The sequence below is a fragment of the Parasteatoda tepidariorum genome, chromosome 2 (assembly GCF_982258835.1).
Source record: "Parasteatoda tepidariorum strain Cologne lab strain chromosome 2, Ptep-v5.0, whole genome shotgun sequence".
NCBI classification, from domain to species: Eukaryota; Metazoa; Arthropoda; class Arachnida; order Araneae; family Theridiidae; genus Parasteatoda; species Parasteatoda tepidariorum.
Window position 1 is genome coordinate 122,609,688 of NC_141756.1, and position 14,422 is coordinate 122,624,109.

General features: G+C 30.0%; 1 long non-coding RNA gene across 1 annotated transcript in view; it reads left to right on the top strand.

The window, feature by feature from the left end:
• LOC122270877 (uncharacterized) overlaps nucleotides 1-14,422 on the top strand; it is a 112,775-nt gene that overhangs the window by 8,439 nt on the left and 89,914 nt on the right. The window contains exons 2-3 of the long non-coding RNA XR_015431784.1: nucleotides 654-5,840; nucleotides 6,667-6,807. This is a non-coding gene — a long non-coding RNA (uncharacterized LOC122270877). The remainder of the gene's footprint in view (nucleotides 1-653; nucleotides 5,841-6,666; nucleotides 6,808-14,422) is intronic.

A 14,422-nucleotide genomic window follows, 5' to 3' on the forward strand; every position in this document is an offset into this window, starting at 1 on the left:
TGAGACTTTTCTAATAGCAGCAGACGATTTTCATTATCATGGTTACAATAAACTATCTAGAATTTAAATAATTGTTTGGCACTGTAGTTCTCGTTCTTTTTTTTTTCTTTTTTTTTTTTTTTTAGTAACTTGAATCAGAAGTAAGCGAAAACGTTTCTAATGCAGTTGCAGAGCACATAATAATAAAATTTTTAACGAGAGGAAATGTCAAATGTACTGACATCTTGAGCAGATTACAGGCAAACTCTGGCAATAATATCCTGTCTAGAGCTCAAGTATGCAAACGGCATTAGTCATTTAAACAGGGCCGTTAAAAAATTGAAAACTAGTCTCATGCTCTTCAACCAAGATTGAGTCTTACTACAGACCTTATTCATAATGGCCGACGAATGAAAGTTCGAGAAATTTGTGCTGGGACAAAGATGAGTTATGGAAGTATGCAAAGCATAATTCGTGAAGATTTGGATTATAGAAAAATCTCAGCGAGGTGGGTACCTAGAATTTTGAACACAAAACAAAAGTATGCAGAAAAGGAAGTTTGTCAAAGACCGAAGTAACACAACCAAAGTTTCAGACATTTCACTGGGATACAGTTCAACATTCGCTATGATCTTTAATTTTCATGAATTTAATGATCTTTAATTTTCCCTCAGAATATAAAGAAAAATGAGCAAGAAGCCTTGTAAAGACGTCTAACAGTCATTAATGATAAGGTAAGGTAACTATCGGTAAGTTTTACTAGCTTAAAAAATGGTATGTGATTCTGCTCTTTGTAAAGGTAAGCTTACTAATAATACTTAATAATAAGGTAAATTATTTATTTATCTTGAATTTCTGTTTGTATGAAAGTAATCCTTAAAAGGTTGAGTAAGTAATCTTATATTGCGTTTTTTTCTTCAGGGTAAAAAAAAAGGCAAAATTTTGTCCGGTTTTTTTCCGTTTGGTACATTTTCGTTCGAGGGATCCCGTCACACATTCCGCAATATTCATCATTCCTCCTACATCCGCGTTTAATTATATGCGACGAATATCGGTCGTTCCGTCATCTCATTGCTTTTGCGTTTCCATACTTTTGTTACTTTTTTTTTCCGGTCTTTTCCATTTCTTTTCAGTTTTTCATTGTTTTCTGAGACTCTTTCCACTGTGTTTGTCCCTATTTTTTTCACTTTTCAGAAGTTTTACTTTTCCATTGTGCCTTTTTCCACGTTTTATTTTCATTGTTTCTTTTCCAAATTTTTTTTGCTTTTTCTTTAAATTTTTTTCCATTGATGCATTTTAAATTTTTTTTAATTGTTTCGTTTCCAATTTTTCCATTATCTTTTTCTTATATTTTTTTTCCATTGTGTAATTCTTATATTTTCTCCTTAGTACTTTTTCTATATTTTTTTCATTGCTCTTTTTTTATTGCTTTTTTTTCATAGTTTTTTCTCACCCATTGTTCTTTTTACTTTGTTTTATTTTTTTCATTTTTCCATTGTGTTTTTTTAATTTATTCCGGTTTTTTTTTCCGATTTCTTCCTGTGGAGTTTTTTATTTTCCATTTTATCCATTGTATTTTTTCGTTTTCTTTCTCAGCGTTTCCCAATTTTTCCATTGTTTTTTATTTTTAAGTTTTTCAGTATTTTTTTCTATTTTTTCCTGTGCATAATTTTCCTTTTTTCCATTGTTCCTTATTTTTCTATTTTTTCCATTTTTTGTGTAATTTCAAAGTGTTTTTTTTGTCTCCTTTCAATTTCTTTCTTTTTCGATTGAGTAATTTTTATATTTCTTCCTTCGTATTTTTTCTATATTTTTTTCCATTGTTTTTCTTTCTATTTTTGCCATTGCGTTTTTACTTTGTGTTTTTTTTTTCCTTCTTCCGGTGTGTTTTTTCATTTTTCAATTGTGTATTTTCCATTGTGTTTCTTCCATTCTGTTTTTTTCGGTTTTTTTCCATTGTGTTTTTTTTTAATTTTTTCCAGTGTATTATTTGATTTTTTCCAGGGTTTTTTAATTTTTTTCCATTGTGTTTTTTGTATTCTCATCGTTTTTTTACATTTTTCCAATCTATGTTTTTTTTCTATTTTTCCATTGTATTTTTCCAATTTTTCCTATGGAGTTCTTTTAATTTCAATTTTATCCATTGTATTTTTCCATTGTTTTTATTTTTTCTGTGTTTTTTTCGATTTTTTCCTGTGTGAAATTTTCTTTTTTTCCATTGTGTTTTCCTTATTTTTCTATTGTTTTCTGCCATTTTTCCGGTGTGTTTTTTCATTTTTCCATTGTGTTTCTTCCATACTGTTTCTTCCTTTCGGTTTTTTTACATTGTGCTTCTTCCTTTCGGTTTTTTTACATTGTGTTTTTTTAATTTTTTCCAGTGTTTTTTAAATTATTTTCCATTGTGTTTTTTGTATTCTCATCGTTTTTTTTTACATTTTTCCAATCTGTGTTTTTTTTCTCTTTTTTCCATTGTATTTTTCCGATTTTTCCTATGGAGTTTTTTTAATTTCAATTTTATCTATTGTATTTTTCCATTGTTTTTATTTTTTCAGTGTTTTTTCGATTTTTTTCTGTGTGAAATTTTCCTTTTTTCGTTGTTTTCCTTATTTTCTTTTGTTTTTTTTCCATTTTTCCGGTGTGTTTTTTCATTTTTCCATTGTGTATTTTCCATTCTTTTTTTTCGGTTTTTTTCCATTGTGTTTTTTTTAATTTTTTCCAGTGTATTATTTGATTTTTTCCAGGGTTTTTTAATTTTTTTCCATTGTGTTTTTTGTATTCTCATCGTTTTTTAACATTTTTCCATTGTGTTTTTTGTATTCTCGTCGTTTTTTCACATTTTTCCAATCTGTGTTTTTTTTCTATTTTTTCCATTGTATTTTTCATATGGAGTTTTTTTAATTTCAATTTTATCCATTGTATTTTTCCATTGTTTTTATTTTTTCAGTGTTTTTTCGATTTTATCCTGCGTGAAATTTTCCTTTTTTCCATTGTGTTTCCTTAATTTTCTATAGGTTTTTTCCATTTTTGAAGGTGTGTTTTTTCATTTTTCCATTGTGTTTCTTCCATTCTTTTTTTTCGGTTTTTTTCCATTGTGTTTTTTAAATTTTTTTCTGTATATTTTTTCATTTTTTTCCGGGGTTTTTTAATTTTTTTCCATTGTGTTTTTTGTACCCTCATCGTTTTTTTACATTTTTCAAATCTGTGTTTTTTCCATTGTATTTTTCAGATTTTTCCTATGGAGTTTTTTTAATTTCAATTATGTCCATTGTATTTTTCCACTGTTTTTATTTTTATTTTTTCAGTGTTTTTTCGACTTTTTCCTGTGTGAAATTTTCCTTTTTTCCATTGTGTTTTCCTTATTTTTCTATTGTTTTTTTACCATTTTGCAGGTGTGTTTTTTCATTTTTCCATTGTGTATTTTTCATTGTGTTTCTTCCATTCGGTTTTTTTCCATTGTGTTTTTTTAATTTTTCCCAGTGTATTTTTTTATTTTTTTTCCAGGGTTTAATTTTTTTTCCATTGTGTTTTTTGTATTCTCATCGTTTTTTTGCATTTTTCCATTGTATTTCTCCGATTTTTCCTATGGAGTTTTTTTAATTTCAATTATGTACATTGTATTTTTCCATTGTTTTTATTTTTATTTTTTCAGTGTTTTTTCGACTTTTTCCTTTGTGAAATTTTTCTTTTTTCCATTGTGTTTTCCTTATTTTTCTATTGTTTTTTTTTCATTTTGCAGGTGTGTTTTTTCATTTTTCCATTGTGTATTTTTCATTGTGTTTCTTCCATTCGGTTTTTTTCCATTGTGTTTTTTTAATTTTTTCCAGTGTATTTTTTGATTTTTTTTCCAGGGTTTAATTTTTCTTCCATTGTGTTTTTTGTATTCTCATCGTTTTTTTGCATTTTTCATTGTATTTCTCCGATTTTTCCTATGGTGTTTTTTTAATTTCAATTTTATCCATTGTATTTTTCCATTGTTTTTATTTTTATTTTTTCTGTGTTTTTTCTATTTTTTTCCTGTGTGAAATTTTCCTTTTTTCTATTGTGTTTTCCTTATTTTTCTATTGTTTTTTTTCTTCCATTTTTTGTGAAATTTCAAAGCTTTTTTTCTCTTTTTTCATTCTTTTCTCCCATTGCGCTTTTTTTTTCTATCTTCCTTTAGTTGATAACAAATTAGATTATCTCTATTGCATTTGACGATTCATCTCTATTTCGTCACCTTATCTTCCTTCTTTTTTTAAATGATACAAACTTTGTATCGCGTGCTTCGTCTTTTCAAAGTTTTCTTTGCTTTTCTCGTCTTTTTTTAAGTTTTTCCAATTTTTTAATGTTATCTCATATTTTTTTTTAAAACAAACTTTGCGTCTTTTTATTTTAAAATTAACTAAAAATAACTTTTCAGCGTTTTATTAGTTTGTTTCGTCTGAATTTTTTCCCTCAATGTGGTTTATCTGTATTTCTTTAAATAGGTTCATGAGTTGTTTTTTCAGTGTTGTTCATTTGGTTTTTTCAATGTAGTTCATCAGTTCTGTCTGTGTAATTTCCATTGGTATTTTCTCTTTCTTTGTGTGTGTGTTCTCAGTTGGATTTTCTCAGTTTGTTTTTCCACTGATTTTTCAATCAGTGTGTTTTCTATTGTTTTTCTTAAATGTGTTTTGCGTTTTTTCCCATTTTTTGCATTTTGCTTTCATACTATTTGGTGTGTTTTCAGTTTATATTTTTTGGTATTTTCCATTGATATTCTTTCAATATTTTTCAATACTTTTTTTCAGTGTGCTCAATCTTGTCTTTTCCTCCAGTTTTTCTCCATATTTTTCGCAATTCTTTGTTTCACAGTTTTTTTTTCATTTTTGTTTAAATTTAAGCTTTCTATTTTTTTACTACATCTGATAAATTCCATCCGTGACTTCTGTCGTTGTATTTTTCAATATTTTTCATTTCTCAGTTTTTTAATCTTGCTTTTTCCACATTTCTAATATTCAAATTTTATCCTGTCAAATTTTCAAGTTATTTTTTTAAAATTACTTATCAACTTTTTTTTCTTTTTTGTTTTCGTTTTTTTCTAGTTTTTTTTTAGTTCTGGTTTTTTACAATGTAAATACCATTTTTTTGTTCGTATCAATTGAAGTTCAATTCGTGTTTTGTCGTCCCATTTTTTGATCAGTTTGTTTTCAAATTTTTCTTTTCTTTTTTTTTTCTATGCCCTGTTTTTTTATTGTTTCAAATTAATGTCTGTTTCATTGCATGTTTCAATACTAGTATGGGTTTAAATTTTTTACAAAATACTTTTTCAATTTTTAATTATGTGTTATAATTTCTTATCAGTGTATTCAGTTTTATTTTCCAATTCGAATTCTACATTTCATGTGTTTCGTTTTTCCAATTTTTTCCTTATTTTTTTTCTTATTTGATTTAGATTTTTTTTTCCAGTTTTTATTTCTCTTTTTTTCATTTAGTTTTAGCTTTTCATTCATTATGTCTACCATATTTTTCCGAAGAAATTTTCAGTTTGGTTTCTGGTTTTTATCTAATATGTTTCACAGCACTTCATTCAATTTCTCTCAAATATTTTTCCCTTCAGTGTGATTTTTCAGTATCATCCCGGTTTTTGGTTTTTGCATTCATAGATTCAACTATCCACTCCACATTTTCTCTTCAATTTTTTTTCGTGCTTCCTGTGATCAGAAAAAACGCTTCATTTAAATTCTAATTTATTATATTTCAGTTTTTAAGGATTTGCTCACAAATACCCGACATATAAGTGTATGCCTGACTTATTGGAATCGGCCAGATTGACTAACATTGCCTGCCTCCTTCTCTTTAAGCAGAAGAAGAGGAATTGTCGCTTTTGAGAGATAAAGACTGTAAGTAAAAAGTTCCATCCTTATTTTTCTTTGTTAACTGTTTTATACGTTGCAAATTTTAAATTTTATACACCAGTTTTTTTAATAACTTATTGGAGATTCTAGTTCTCGTAAGATCTCCAAAAAGATCTTTAAAAGCATCATGAGCAAAATTTCTTATTTCCCTCAATCGCAAAAATTATTTTGAATGTATTTTGAGTGTATCCGGGTACTATTCATTGTCAATTTGTGTTTAGTCACTTTATCTTTATGTTAAGATTGACTTTCTCTCTCTCTCTCTCTCTTATAAACTTGGTCTGTTAATGGAAATATCGGAACTCTCTTCGGGTCTCTCCTCATTAAAATTCAATTTTTGAAAAATATTTTACATATTTTCAAAATTATTTGTTACGCTAATTTTGGTTATCATATTTAATTTATAATTCTTGCCATGCTGTTAGGACATTCAACATTATAAATAAATTTCAATTATTAAATATTTCATTTAGAAGAAAAAAAATTCAAATATTTGAATAGCTTATTTTTCTTTAACACCATAATAAAATAAAAATTTAAATTTGCTTATGCAATCAATAAAGCATATACTGTGATATATAATGCAATAAAAAGATAGTGATTCCTTAAAATAATTTAGGTATTAATTATAATTATAATCACACTGAATCAAAAGTAAAAAAAAAAATATAATGAAAACACTAAATTTTAGTATTTTAATTTGAACAAATAATATGGTAAACTATTGAATATTATCAATTAAAATTTTTTTCACGGTTCCTGTAATCAGAAAAAACGACTGATTTTTAAATTCTAATTTATTATTTTTCAGCTTTTGAGGATTTGTTCACAATTACCCGACATTATAGTGTATGCCTGACTCATTAGAATCTGCTGGATTGACTCTAACGTTACCTGCCTCCTTCTCTTTAAGCAGAAGAAGAGGAATTCTTGCTTTTGAAAGATAAAGAATGTAAGCAAAAAGTTCCATCCTTATTTTTCTTTGTTAACTGTCTTATACATTACAAATTGTAAATTTTATACACCATTCATGTAACCGTTTTTTTTAAAAATAACTTCTCGGAGATACTAGCTCTCTTAAGATTTAAAGGATTGCTAAACGCATTCCTTAAAAACATCATTAGAAAAATTTCTTATTTTCTTCACTCGCGAGGAAAAAAAAACTCTTAAGATGCTTCTAACGAACTATATGTACTATAATCAACTTCAATTTTTTTATGCACACGAATTTTTCCAGACAAAAGGTTTCTCCATCGCTTTCTTTTTAATGAAGAAAACATTTTTAAAAATGATAAAATCCGAATTTTTTAACTCCATATAAATTCTATTAGTAATGAAGTTTTACCATTTTAAATGAATAGGTTTTCTAGTAAAAAAATTGGTTTTTATCTTTTATTACATTAATTGGTTTTTATATTTTATCACTTTAGTTTTATTTATTCATGCCAGCGAAAAATTTTAACTTATTACTTATGAATTTATTATTTAATCAAACAAGTTTGGTGGCTTATAATAAGCTGTAAGGAAAATATTTTCATTTACCTATTTGCTGATTAACTTTACTCAAAATTAGATTAAAATAAATTAAACTAAATAAATTATTCCAAAACCTCTATTAGTATGAAAATGTGATATTTTTGCATAAATAAATAAATGTCTTAACTTTTCAGTGTCTCTTTTTATAAAAATTTTGGTTTGCCTTGTAACTTATTAATTTTATATATTTGCCTAACTTAATATATTTGTCTTGTAATTTATTAAGTTTCTGCTACAATAATTATACTGAAAATATTATAAGTTTTAAAATAACGTAACACGTGGTATTTGATATCAGTTCAAAATCTTAAGATGGCGCTGTGCTGACCTCTGACGGAATACCCGATTATGCCTGAGACTATATATGAATATATGCTTCAAGAAACCTGAAATAAAGAAATTATATACTGGATGCTTGAACTAATCACCCTTAGTATTGGGCTTTTCAGTACCCCTCTCAAAACAAAATAACTTAGCAAGTTGGGAGATGCAAATTAATCTTAATTCGGAGATAATTTAATATTGAGAGAATAAAGAAATGAATCATCCAACTTCGTCAAATTTCTAGACAAAAGTGAAAAATAAAGACAACAAAACCAGCTTGATTGTCTTATAAAAGTAGGATTAATTCATAAAAATCAGGTTTCAACTACTCTCCGTTTTATTTTGGCAATCAAACAGGTTTAGATTCCTTTAACCTCGCTTTCCTTTTTAAAGTGATTCGCTGGGATAGTATTTTTTTGTTTCTTTCTTTACTAAAATATTAATTGACGAGCACTAACTTCAATTGCTTCAATTTTGACAAAAATTTCAAAAATATATACTGAAAGTGGTATTTACGGAACACCTTTCAAAATTAACTAGCTAACAAACAATTACGCATGCAGATTATTTCATATTGATTGCCCTTTATAAACATTTTTTAATAATTATTATTTAAGCAAAATAGTATATAACATTAACATAACTAATATTTCAGAGAAGAGAAAAAATATCTATCAAACTGAAGATAGTAGGGGAGAGTGGGGTCAATTGTAACATTTTTTACTTAACTATTTTTAACTAACAAAAAAATCCAATATATTATTAGTATTAATTGACAGACGAGTAAAGTAGACTATCCTCTACTAGAAAAAAAATAAATACCTAATTTTAAATGTTATTATATTAGTTATTAACAATTTTTGACAGTCGAGCACTTGTTACAATTGTCCCAACTTTCGGGGTCAATTGTAACAGTTCATAAATTCAACTAAAACATAGTTAATTATACATAGTATCATAGTTGTGATATATTTCTTTATTGATCAAAATAGTAGTGATATTTTAGGAGTAAAAATAATAATGAGCGGAGACCTAAAGGGTTAAGCTTTTAACTTTAAGGGGTTAAAAATTTTAATTTATGCTGTGAAAGGTGACAAATAAAATAATGCACATGCAACGTAATATAAATGATATAGGAAACTATTGGTGGTTCTTAGAGGCTTAAGTAATGGTTTGTAAACATAAGATTATTTATTTTCAGCTGTTACAATCGTCCCTTTACTTATTGTTACAATTGTCCCCAAGACGCCACTTCAGCTTCATTTGTTAAAAACAATGCTAGTTAATTAGCAAAACTAATCTTTTTCTTATTGAAATGTTAATTAAGGTGTCCACTTACATATTCGGTTACTAATTTTTATTTGTTTAAACAAAATTACTTTGTTACAATATAATATTCTAATATCAAAAAAAGTACTTGCGTGGCGTGAAAATATCTTTTGTGATCTAACTCTTTCAAAAGTACATAAAAATGGTTGCCATCAGGGGTGTACATGTAGATTTATTAAATACACCTTGTGCGCCACCTAGGAACCAAATCTAGAACCCGACACTCGAAATTTTTGCTCTGTTACAATCGTACCCTGTTACAATTGACCCCACTCTCCCCTACTTACTGAAAAATCAAAACTTGTTTGAATACCTTAAAGAAACGAAAGAGTAGTTTAAATGTGATTTAGAAACTCCTAATTTCATCAGTTACTGGTTTTGATGTTTTTCATCCCATCCCATCCATTACCTTTGATTCGACAGTTTTTGATCCTATGTTTTCTTTCCTCCTCGCTTAAATAATAATGTGAGTGCACTAATATGCATTACTTCATTTTTGACAAAAATTTTGAAATCAATATTAAAGGTGGTGACTATGGAAAACTACTGCACAACAATCTTCCAAACTTTACAACTCTTTTGTATAAACTGCTTTTCAACGTTACTGTTTTAAAAAAGGAATAATTAATTAATATATATAATTAGTCAAGATGAAATTTTCAGACAGCAGTATTGTACTTTAAGTAGTATATATATACAGGGTGGTCCCGAATTCATGGTACAAACTTTAATGGTAGGTACAGGACATTGTAACAATGATTTATTGTATAGGAATGTATAGTCGCAAGTGACGCGGTGAGGCGTAAACAGGAGAAATAACGGACGAAAGGAAAAACAAAGATTTTATGGAAAGCGTTGTTGACAAGTGTCATGTTTACAGTAAGTGTTCAAAATTGCATCCACTAGAAGCGATACATGCTTGACAGCGACGGTGGAGCGATTGGAGTACACGTTCAAAGATGCCTGGTATTTCACGCACACCTGCAGCAGCTACAGATATGCGAGCGACGAGATCCTGATCTGAGTCAACTGGAGTCTCATAAACAAGATGCTTTAGATGTCCCCATAAAAATTAATCGAGGCTCGATAAATCGGAAGATCGGAGTAGCTAAGGGATTGGTCCACCACGCCCAATCCATCGAGCACCAAACGTGGCATTCAGGTAATTCCGTACATCAATGCTGAAGTGTGCTGGCGCCCCATCGTGCTGAAACCACATGCGGTTACGAATGGTGATCGGAACATCATGCAGCAGTTGTGGTAACACTTCTTTCAGAAAAATAAGATAGCTCCCGCCACTGAGTCGCGTGGGTAGTAAGTATGGGCCAATCAAAAAGTCGTTCACAATACCAGCCCACACATTAATACAGAAACGTTGTTGAAACACATGTGGACGCGTTGCATGTGGATTATCGGTTGCCCACACATGGGAATTGTGGGCATTAAAGACACCCTTGCGTGTAAATGTCGCTTCATCTGTAAATAGCACATCACCTACGAAATCCGGCTGCAACGCACATTGCTGCATCACCCACAGGCAGAAGTTCACGCGGAGAGGATAATCTGCCGGATTCAATGCTTGTACTTTCTGAAAATGGAAGGGGTGTAAGCGATTTTCGTTTAACACTCTGCATACAGTCTGATGACTCACACCTACGTCACGCGCAACAGTTCTTGTGCTTGTCTCGGGTCTATCAGCCACAATGTTCAAGATGCTTTCTTCCAGCCTTGGAGTGCGTACAGCTCTTAATCGACCAGCGTAATGTCTGTTGACGTCGAACGCACCTGTTTCACAAAGTTGACGATGTAACCGTTGAAAAATTCTATGATCCGGCATCCGTCGAAGAGAATACTCCGCGCGATACATTCGTAACGCAGCTCTGCCGTTACCATTTGCACTGCCGTACATGTAATGCATGTCTGCTTTTTCTGCATACGTAAAGTCACCCATCGTCTACGGCAGCACAATTGTGAATGGCGCTTTTCCCTACTGCGATGCATCATTTTCAACAGCGGCTAGACATCTACTACCCTCTACCGGCAATGATACCAACCTATCACTCCATTTATCTTTCCTTTTATTTCCCCTGTTTACGCCTCACCACGTCACTTGCGACTATACATTCCTATACAATAAATCATTGTTACAATGTCCTGTACCTACCATTAAAGTTTGTACCATGAATTCGGGACCACCCTGTATATATATATATATATATATATATATATATATATATATATATATATATATATATATATATATATATATATATATATATATATATATATATATATATATATATATATATACACAGGGTGTTCCCGAATTCATGGTAAAAATTTTAAAGTTAGATACCGGACTTTGTAACAATCATTTACTGTTCAGGAATGTATGGACGCAAGTGACGGGATGAGGCTGAAACAGGAGAAATAAAGAAAAAAAGAGAAATTTAGTTATCGGTTGGTTGCGCAGGCCACCGTAATCGGTTGGTTGGCTGCCAAAGGAAAGTCCCATTCTCAATTACGCTAAATTCTACGATCGAAGACTTTACGTATTGCGAAAGATCAGATATGCATTGCATGTACGGAAGTACAAATGGTAACGGCAGAGTTGCGCAACGAATGTATCACGCGCAGTTTTCGGATCGACGAATGCCGGCTCACAGAATTTTTCAGCTGTTACATCGTCAACTTCGTGAAACGGGGTTTTTCTATTTCCCCAGACATGAAACTGGTCGACGAACAAGTGCGAGCAGTCCAAGCCTGGAAGAAAGCATCTTGGACATTGTGGCTGATAGACACGAGTTACGTACAAAAGCTGTTGCTCATCATGTAGGTCTAAATCATCAGACAATTTGTAGAATATTAAATTAAAATCGCTGACACCCCTTCCATTTTCAGCGAGTACAAGCTTTGAGTCCAGTAGATAATCCTTTCCGCCTGGGCTTTTCATTGGGTGGTACAGCAATGGGCGCTGAAAACGTACTTTATACGTCATGTACTATTTACAGATGAGGCGACGCTTACACGCGAAGGTGTGACTTTAATACGCGCAATTCCCATGTGTAGAGTAACCGAGAATCCACACGCAACGCGACCACATGCGCATTAACGACGATTCTGTATGGATGTGTGGGCTGGTTTTATCAACGACTTTTTGATTGGCCCATACTTACTACTGACGTGACTTAATGGCGAATGTTATCTTATTTTTCTAGAACATGTGTTGCCAGAACTACTGCAGGATATTCCAATCGAGATTCGTCACCGCATGAGGTTTCAGCATGATGATGCGCCAGCCCATTTTAGTTGCTCGAATGTCCGAAAGGGCTGCACGTGTGCGTGAAATAACTGGCATCTTTGAACGTGAGGCCAATCGCTCCACCGACGCTGTCAAGCATGTATCGGTACTGGTGAACGCAATTTTGACAAGTTATTGTAAACATTACTCTTGTCAACAACACTTTCAATAAAAAAATTTGTCGTTCCTTTCGTCTCTTATTTTTCGTGTTTGCACCTAACTGCCTCACTTGCGTTCATACAATAAATGATACGTAATCCTATACAATAAATGATTGTTACAATGTCCTGCACCTACCCTTAAAATTTGTTCCAAGAATTTGGAACCACCCTGTATAAATATTAAGGATTTTATCTGTAAAAATACCTTAAAATACTAAATTTCAAAAAAAATTAAAAATTATAATCTTCAATTATTCAATAATATTATTCTAATAACTTCAACTCAAAAATCTACAGATAATAGATTAATTTTGAAAAACACACCTAATAATTTTTTTAAAGAATATTTTATCCTTCCGAGTACCAATCCACTTCCTGCATAAAATATAAAATTCGATAAAATCCTCTCTTTACTATATTTGTTGAAAATTCCGGTAGAAAATTTTTCCAGAAGCCTTTCAAATGACTGATGCAGTAAATAAGTTAAATTCAAAAGTAAATGCTTTACGATTTAACTAATATTAAAAGATTTAATGAAAATTCAAAGCATTTAATTCGAGTAAAATTTTCAGCTAATTAATGAAAAACAATTCTAGAATGTTCATTTCATTGCAGCAAAAAATAAAAAATATACAAAAAAAAGTTAAACTGTAATAAAATTTTTTATTTATTTTACCCTTTGTAACTCAACAACTCTGATTTAAGAAATAATTACGCGGATGTTAGAATACATCATATTAAGCGTGTAAAAACTAATGAAAAAATTAAGATCTTAAAATTAATAATTTATTGATAAAAAGTATTTGTTGAACATCTCCAATATCGTGAAAAATATCACAAAAATTCAAATATATTTAAAACTTCATGTGAAAAATTTTGAAATTGTTGTTTTTATGGTCACAAAGTCTCACATCACATTTTTCAATCCCTCCTTAGTTAAATAAACAATCAAGGGGATTGTTGTAAAAAAATTGTATATCCTGCAATTATGTTGTGGAACAATTATTGCTAAACGCATTATAATATTGGTAGCTGCACCAAGACTTGGTTCCCTCGAGTTTGCAATATTTTCTTTACCTGAATTTGGTTCGATTTTATAGGTAAATCCAGCTCATTATAGGATTGAATTTTCATGTATGTGGCAGATATGCAACGCGGTGATACAAAGGGTTAAATGTTATATACTATAGATTGTTCACGTATGATTATTTATGCATACGGATTAATTTAGGATTATTATTTACAATTAATTGGCACTAGTATATTTATATCTTGCTTATGAAGCCAATTCTAGGCTCACAACTTTTTTATTATTCAAAAATATTAAATATATCCTCCTATAAGGTTAAAAAATTTATTCAGAATGTTATTTTACGGAATAAAAACACTAAAATGCATGTAACTGTTAACATAATTACAAGTTGAGAAGTAAGAAAACATAAAAAGATTTAAATACAGGGTATCTGCGCACCAGGGAAGTCATGAGAAGTCATAGAAAGGCATGAATTTCGGTATTGAACAAAATTTGTCACGAAATGTCATGATTTTAACTATTTAAAAAAAAAAATCGTAGAAAGTCGCCGAAATATTTAATTTTTAAAATGGAATTTAGTCCCCCCCCCCTATTTCATTGTGTTCCGAATATCTGAATTTGAAACAAAATCCCGACTCAGTAATATTTTATTAAAATATAAAATGTTTTATCAGGTTCTTTAAAAAATATGGTCTTTCAAAAAATGAAAGAAAAAGCATTTTTAGAGTGAATTATCTTTTAAACTTCTGTGATTTCAGAATTTTTGTTATAATTTTTTATTTTATCAATTGCAAATTTTTTGCTGAAGCAAGCCAGTCATTGGCGAATTCGTTTTATTCCAAAATGAGAACAGAAAAATCAGGTGTATTTCTTTCCTTTCCGA